The 8,641-nt window shown below is 30.7% G+C and overlaps 1 long non-coding RNA gene across 2 annotated transcripts; it reads right to left on the bottom strand.

Annotated features, from left to right (window-relative positions):
• Positions 1–1,104: 1,104 nt before the first annotated feature.
• Positions 1,105–6,044, bottom strand: LOC111901574 (uncharacterized). 2 transcript variants are annotated; one of them, XR_006183842.2, is made up of 6 exons: positions 5,678–6,044; positions 5,351–5,539; positions 3,665–4,809; positions 2,939–3,004; positions 2,161–2,192; positions 1,105–1,956 (listed from the first exon to the last, which is right to left on the bottom strand). It is a non-coding gene; the product is annotated as an uncharacterized LOC111901574 (long non-coding RNA). The 2 variants fall into 2 exon arrangements; XR_002853544.3 differs by having other exon boundaries at positions 5,351–6,044.
• Between the last annotated feature and the right edge of the window lie 2,597 nt (positions 6,045–8,641).

Here is an 8,641-nt window from a genome sequence, read left to right on the forward strand (position 1 = left end):
CTTTTTTTTCTTATATATTGTTTACTGCTTAATATATATCAATATGTGCAATTGCTAACATAAAAGTCCTTTAGCTCAGCTAGCAGAGGCAGTCATCCACTTCCAAGATAGGTTCGAGCCTATTTGACGACAAATTTTTGAACATCCAATGCATTTAATTTTACCACTTCTTTTAAATCATAACTCCGAGTTACACTTATATATATATATATATATATATATATATATATATATATATATATATATATATATATATATATATATATATATATATATATATATAAAAAGCATTTTAGACATTTCTTAAAATTTAAGAGGTATCAAACCTACTACATCATGTACAATCAACTTATGCTTACCATTCAACACACATATTACATTTGTATATTTAGTAGGTTGAAAATATTAAATACGGATGAGATACGTTCCGGTGGTTTTCTTCACACCATAGGATTTTCCGGAGAGGTAATGATAAAAAAATTGAAAAATACATTGTTAAAAAATAAAAGTAAAATGCTATAATAAACAAACAAATAGATAAACATTTGCATTAAATTTATAAATTAAAATGGTTTCAGGACTACAAAAAACAACCTAAAATAGACTAAAAAAAAAAAAAAAAACGGATTGAAGTTACAAACCAGCAAACCGGTCAAAGTTGTGAAACAAGTTAACATGTTACGGTTATTAGAAGTTAACATTATAAATGAGTGATTAATTGCAATTTACAAAGAAGTGACACATAAATGGATTTTTCAATGTTTGAGGATTGTAAAAACGAAAAAAATTATCAATATTGTAACTTGGTTATACTTAAAGGTTTTTATGGTTTGATCCGATAGTCGCAATGAAACTATTCACCGAAATAAATTAATCACCGTCCGGACACTATTTGTCGCCGCCGCTTTGCGCAGGCACACGTCTAGTGTGTGTGTGTGTTTTCAAACTAATTTATGAGGAACACCCTAAAAAAAAATTTGGCTCCATCCCTATATATATATATATATATATATATATATATATATATATATATATATATATATATATATATATATATATATATATATATATATATAAAAGTTATTTTGATAACTTAAATATGTACGAGAACCTCAGGACATAACATGTCCATTAATTTCTCATGCTCGGAAATAATTATTTTTATTATTTATTACTTACAATTCGTGGTACATCTTTTTTTTAATAGGAAAAACATTATTAATATTATAAAAAACGCTATATATGGGCCATAAATTAGTACAATCACTAAACACAAAACAAAATAAAAAAGCAAAAAACAAAATGTTAATTACACAATATTACACCCCAAAAATGTTAGAAAAAACAAAAATAAATAAATATGAATATATACCTATTAAAAGTTATTAACGCATAGAAAGACGCTTGAATGTGAATAATAAAAAACAATGAGACTCTTGTAAAACAAGATATTAGCACACCCCTAAATATACAATTCTAAGAGTTAAGGATCTATTTTGTAATTAATATAAAAAAGACGGTTGGATGTGAAATATAATCGGAAAACATGTAAATAATACAAATAAGATGATGCTGGATATGATATTTGAACATAAATTTGATCAACAAGTTCGATTTATCTATTTCACAAAAAATGTAATTAAAAAAAATAAAAGCTAAAAAAAACAATAACTAAGAAATAAAGATGTCAAGGTCTCGTATCTTAAGAATTACTATATTTTATTTAATACAAACTAGAAAAGTGACCCCGCGTTGCGGGGGTCGGATTTTAACTAAACTATTTCCGAAAGGTTTGCGGTGTTTTTAGGTTTTTAGCAGCTCAAGTTGTTGCGATAATCGTCTACGTGAGAATGTGAAAAGTCGACATTTTCTATTGAATTTAGCTGTTAGGTGTGCCGATGCTATGAATGCTTTTTTCACCTCATTTTCCTTGATATTCTATTTAGATGTTTGGTCCTGTTAGGTGTAAATACTATCACTATTCAAGCAAACAATTTCTAGAATACATATAATAAGGATTATAAGGAAAGTATGGATGAAATGGACTTTTATGTCTTGTCAAGTTGAAATGGAAAATGAAAACAAAATTCAAAAACTCTTAAATAAATAAACAATAATCTACGTTAAATCAAAAGAAAAGATGTATGATAAAATGCTTACTCAGTCGATGTCAATGGGAAAATCGAACAGATCTGAACAAAACGAAAAAATACATTAACAAAATAGATATGCAAAATATAAAGAGGTTTGAAATAAAGTTCATGAGGGAGATGGAACAGATATGCAAGATGGAAAGTATGGGTTAAGCCAGTAAAAATGTGTTCCCTTTTATGCAACAATCCCTTATAGTGAAGAAATAACCATTAAGTTTTTGTATTTCCAAAAACAAAAAAAAAAAAAAAACAAAGTTTGACATGAATTCAGATTCATCAAAATATATGATGTCAAGATTCTCACAAAATGTTGACCATAAACTGTCATCATCCCACCATAATAAGGAGCCTAAAAAGGATCGGAATTAGTGATTCCGCCCTACAGAGGAATTGGTGAGTCCGGGGAAAAGGAAAAGGCAAAAAGAAAAAGCTTAAAACTGATTGGTTGACAAGTTCAACTTGTGGTGGCTGTGAAAAGGTTTCTTCATTTCTTGGAAGTACGTCAACTGAAAATTTTGTTGCTCTTGTGCACATGTATCTGAGCTCAAGCGTAAATCAATTACACAAAATAGCAACATAATTTAGATTTCATCATTTTAGTGCCTTAAGGTATGTTGCCTAAAATGGACAGAAAAAGGGTACATTGCTTAAAAAAGATGGAAAAAAGGTATAATACGTAATATGGGAAATGACCTAAAGTAGGTTGTTATTATGTGCTAGAAAGTCTGTACAAAGAAAAATATTTAGGAAGTAGATGATATCTCAAGAAATAGAAATATCGTTACCTGAATATAATCCATCCATCTCATCAGATGTGGCAATTTATTCTTGTCTGGGCCCGCAAGACTAATCTGAAAATATTTTGTATAAGAGCAAATCAAGCTTAGCAAATCAAGAGCAGTGTTCACGAGGTTAAGACTCAAGCTTTTGAGGTCATTCTCCACATCACCCAAGAATATGGAAAATGGTAAGTAGTGATAATTAAGTGTATGAATTATATAAAAAAAGTGCCAACTATCAATTAGTAGAAGTCAGTAATGAGAAATTAGCAGCCAACTGCCGCCGTTCTAGATCCGAAACCTTTCAAAATCATAAGCATTTTCGTATCAAAATCATATCAATCACACAAACATTCCCACTACAATCACTAAAAGAACCTAAACCCCAAACTTTTTACACTTGGAGATGTAAATTCATGAAATAATCACAATATCACTATAAAGAAAGGAAAACAAATTCTTCCAATGAGTAATTTTCCCCATATTTGGAATTTCTAAATATTAAGAAAAACTAACAAAAATATTGGAAGAATTTGAGAAAATTTGAGAATCTAAAGAAGGAAAAGCAAACAGATAATTAAGATGCAATTTTTATGGACACGTAAGAAGATATTTAGTGAATATGGAACTGTTACAAAGTTACGTAAGTTCAATAGCCATCATAAAATAAAGGATTAATAATAGCACAAAAAAAACACACTTTCATCTAGTTTTTATATTATATCATCCTACCTTCACTTCTTTCTATTCAACATTGTAGCTTCAAAATCTACCTAATAAAAACAGTGTGGAGGGGCAATATGGTCCTGAAACTTTAAGAATTGAATTTCATTAATATAATAACAGTGTGCAGGGGCAATATGGTCCTAAAACTGTAAAAAAAAATCAGTTTTATTAATATAAAGTGTTCAGGGGCAATATTGTCCTAAAAATGTAGAAATTAATTTTTTTTTAATAATAAAAACCGAGTGCATGGGCAATATCGTCCTAAAACTATAGAAATTGAATTTTATTAATATAAAAACAGTGTGCAGGGGCAATATCGTCCTAAAACTATAAAATTTGAATTTTTTTAATATAAAAAACACTGTGCAGGGGCAATATGGTCCTAAAACTGTAAAAAATGAATTTTAATAATAAAAAAACAGTGTGCAGGGGCGATATGGTCCTAGAACTGTAAAATCGTTTTTGAACAACTTGATTGCTATAACATTTGTTACCAACATAGTTTTTTCCAATAAATTTTAAAATAAAAAACACTACAAAGCTAGATTGACCTGATATGTTTTTTTTTTGACATGTTTCCTTGCAATTGTAGTTTCCAGAAGAAAAAAAGGAAAATATACAAAAAACTTGTAAAAATACATTGTAAAGTGCAATTTTCTGCATACATTCCAAGTCTTGTAAACATATGCTAAAACACCAATGTTTATTTGACAAAATTTATTCTAAAATGAAATTTTATATGTATTTCTTTCTTTATTAGACAAATGAATGAAATCAGGTTGTTATTTCTTGCAAAATGGAAACGGAAATTATATCCTACAGTTATAAAAGATTTACACAATAAATAATCAAAATCAAGTGATTAATTTATGTGGTTTAAATTAAAACATGAACCTCTTGTGGGAAAACCCTAAATTTCAAAACATAGGAAAAGGCAAAAAGAATACCAGCTTGTTGTTGAAATTGTCATAATAAGGTAAGTCGATTTTATATATCATTTAGGAAACCTCAACATAGCGTACACCATTGGGGTAGATAGTGCAAGTAATTATGTAAATGCAATACCTCCATTGGGGGAATTCACTTTTTGTTACCTCTTTGTTGTTTTTTTGGTAAAATAATCTCAAAGATCTGATCCATGAGAAAGCAAACTGAAACATATAAATTAGATAGTTACTATATGAAAGATTTAAGATTTACGAATAAATTTTCTTTAATTTTGTTTTTTTTTTAAAACCCATTTTTTAATTTTTGATTCTTTCTTTCTACTGAAACACAAAGCAAACTGGAACATGAAAATTACACACTTGCCTTCATAAAGATCAAGATTATTGAGTGAAAACATAAAAGTTAGACATTTATCATCTTAAAGATTCAAGATTTAGAAATGAAAACATGATCTTATATTCAAGATTTATGAATGAATTTTTTTGAACTTCTAAAACCCACTTTATTGTTTATATCTCTTCTTTCTGGTTAAGAAATCCCAAACATGAACATACATATTACACATTTATCATGTTAATGATTCAAGAATTTTGAATGAGTTTTGGCACCCTGCATCAAAAGAATTTCGTATGACTTCCTTTTTTATAAAAAAAAAAAAAAAAAAAAAAAAAAAAAAAAAAAAAAAAAAAAAAAAAAGAGAGAGAGAGAGAGAGAGAGAGAGAAAAAAAAAAAGGTGCGATGGACCTTGGGGGAGTGATGGGGTAGCAAACGAAAAACCAATTGATTGCTTTGATAATTGTAAATAACAATTATGTGGCTGACTTCTTTCTCAAACATTTTATCAAACAGGTAATATGCATCATAAAGCCGTTGTAGAAGATGACACTTCTGTATATGATTTCTTCACCCAAACAACTTTTCATATAATGTAATCTGAAAGAAAAACGACAGAAAAAAAAAACAATATAAGACATATGGGGAAGAGAAAATGATTGACCTAGACTTTGATAGAGTGGCGCAATAGAGTGTGACAACGGGAATCAAACGTGCAAACCGCAATCTGTTCCTAACTGAAATTCAACGAAGGTAAAAGGTGAACTCCATCTTTGTCAATCGATTCTTTATCTCGGACTGAAATCCTAACCAAGATACGGAGAAGATGTAGACGAAGATGAAGACAGTAGACAAATCAGACTGAAATCCTAACCAAGATATGAAGACGAAGATGAAGACAATCGAGTGTCGTTATCGATCTATAATGGTGGTGGTGTCTGGAAGAACTCATTGTGAATAAAAGGGAAGAGATCGATAGATAGATACAAACAGAGATACAAAAGGAATGTCGGTGAAATAAAGATCGGAAAACAATAACAGCAATCAAACACTGATTGAGCGGAAAAAACGGTGAAGAAAAGATACAAGAAACACGTGTCCATAAAGAATCGATATAATGCCATAAATTGCCCAAAACGAAAATACTCAGTAAAAAATCCAGGAAATGACAAACCACCATAAACAAAGGGCCGCTTCTGACCAAACAGCATGAAGTTTACTGTTGCTAACTTAGGACTTTTTTAACATATATATATATATATATATATATATATATATATATATATATATATATATATATATATATATATATATATATATATATATATATATATATATATATATATATATTAAACATAATATGTTAAATAAAAATCATACATATAATATTATTTTTATTAAACAATATAAAGCATTATAATATAAAATAATATATAAAGTAAATGACTATATATGTAAAATTTGTTCGTATATTTATGAATTTTTTATATTTAAAAATGCAAAAATCGAAATTGAAATGAATGTATAGTATGAAGGACTATAAATGTAAATTTTATTAATTAATAGTAATATTATAGTAAGGTTTTTTTTGTTTTTCTCGTAATGAGGTGTCTTTATAGCCAACCACTTAGCCAAGTGAAAGTGGTTTTTGACTTTTAAAAATGGTTTTGAGCCTAGTTTCGGGTGTGAATAACAACATCCCATTTAAGATTGTTAGAAGTGTTTTAAAATGTTATTGAAAAATAAATTTAACACTTATCACAATTTTAAATGTATAAGAACTTAGGTAGGAATGAAAAGTAGAAAAATATTTGATTTCTTTTCTCTTTTTACTTCATGAACTTAATGGGGACGGAATAACATAATTGATAATCTAGTAGGAACAAATTAATAGAGAAAGTCTTTCAGGTTCCAAAATGGGTCGAGTCTTAAATATGTGTAGGTCATGCAGATCATCAAACATAGATACAATTGCCTCAATGTTCTGATACAACCATTGGTTTAATGCCACATGTAAAGAAAAAACAGACAAGGTCAGATTTGTAAGAAGTTATGTTGCGCTTGGTTGTGGAAAATTCTCTAGTTTATCAAGAAAAGTTTTCCAAGAAAAGTGAAATTTTTGAAATGCATTTGGTTTGCTGATTTTTCTAAAAAAATCTGTAAAAACAAGAATTCTTTATTTTCCAAAATTACAATGAACTTGGAAAAATGATAATTATTGTTTTTCACAGTTTTCTATTTCTAAAAGTTTTCTAAGATATATAAAAGCACATACCCAACCCCACCCACACCCCCACCTCACCAACCACTAACCACACCTATCCTCACCCACACCCACCCAAATCAACCCCCACACCTACACCTACCCATAATTACACCCATATCTCACCCACTTCATGCTACCCAACCCGACATACCCCTACTACCTATATCCACCCCATCCTTACCTAACCTAGACATCACACCCCTTACATATCCACATCACCCACTCCCATCCATACCTAAACCTAGCCACCTTAGCCACTCGCATACCTACCCCACCCCCACCATACCTGCCTTACCCATATCCACCCCTACCCATCCACACCCATCCATCTTACTTGTGCACCCATACTCACCCTTACATTCTCCTCACCCCTAAACCTCTTAACACTCTGTAACAACCTAAAAATCATTATAAAAAATTTTCATTTGTGTAAACCGGTTCCACAAACCAAAATATAATAAACCACATGCAACAACCCAAAAACAATGATAAAAAAATCATCTTAAAAACCATTAGTTCCATACATCAAATGTATCAAATTCGACCACAATACAAAAATGTCAAAAACATCATAGTACAAATAGCCACAAGTGCAGAATCATGAGGGGGATGATGTGCCATCACATCGGGTTCTTCCCTTTTGTAACTGAAGTACCTAAAACCATAAACATAAATTGTAAACACAAAGCATAGTGAGTTCCCCAAAGTACCACATATCAAACATACAACTGGGGCTAGCCGTGGGGTATACTCCAACCCAATATACAATCATGGACCTAGCCATGCGGCCTATCCCTGAGGTCTCTTTCAACCCATCACATACTTATGGGCCCAACCTTGGGGTTTATTTCAACCCAATCATACAATAATGGGCCCATCCCTAAGGTTTATTTCAACCTATTCATACAAATGTGCTAGAGTCACAAAGACAGTTAGCATCCTACATACACAATTTAGTGGGTTGACATTGGTGCCCTCGACCCACAAGCACAATGAGAAGACTCACCTCTAACTGAAGATACCGAACCACACACTCGAGTTATTGCTACCATGGCTCCTCACACTGATCATAACCCAAAATCAACCCTAGTTAATAATTGAGGTTTTAACACATAAAGAATGGTCCAAATCATCTTTTATCTTAATAAGGGAAAAAAACCATTTTACCCTTCCCATCCACGACCCAACTATACAAAGCCCAAATGATCAAAACATATCCATGAATCCTCATCCCACAGGCTTCCTAAATTCTCCAAGACTCTCCCCGATTCGAGTATCGATCCTGTGTTTTCACTAGTACGGTCCCAATACTACCTTCCACGCCTATCCATACTTTCCTCAAGAATCACCCTAAATCCTCTAAGTCACATTCTCAATTGTTACTCCAAATGCTCGATGAACAGAACAACTAAACCCCACTGAAGCACTTCCTAGGC

This window comes from Lactuca sativa, chromosome 5 (assembly GCF_002870075.4).
Source record: "Lactuca sativa cultivar Salinas chromosome 5, Lsat_Salinas_v11, whole genome shotgun sequence".
Lineage (NCBI taxonomy): Eukaryota > Viridiplantae > Streptophyta > Magnoliopsida > Asterales > Asteraceae > Lactuca > Lactuca sativa.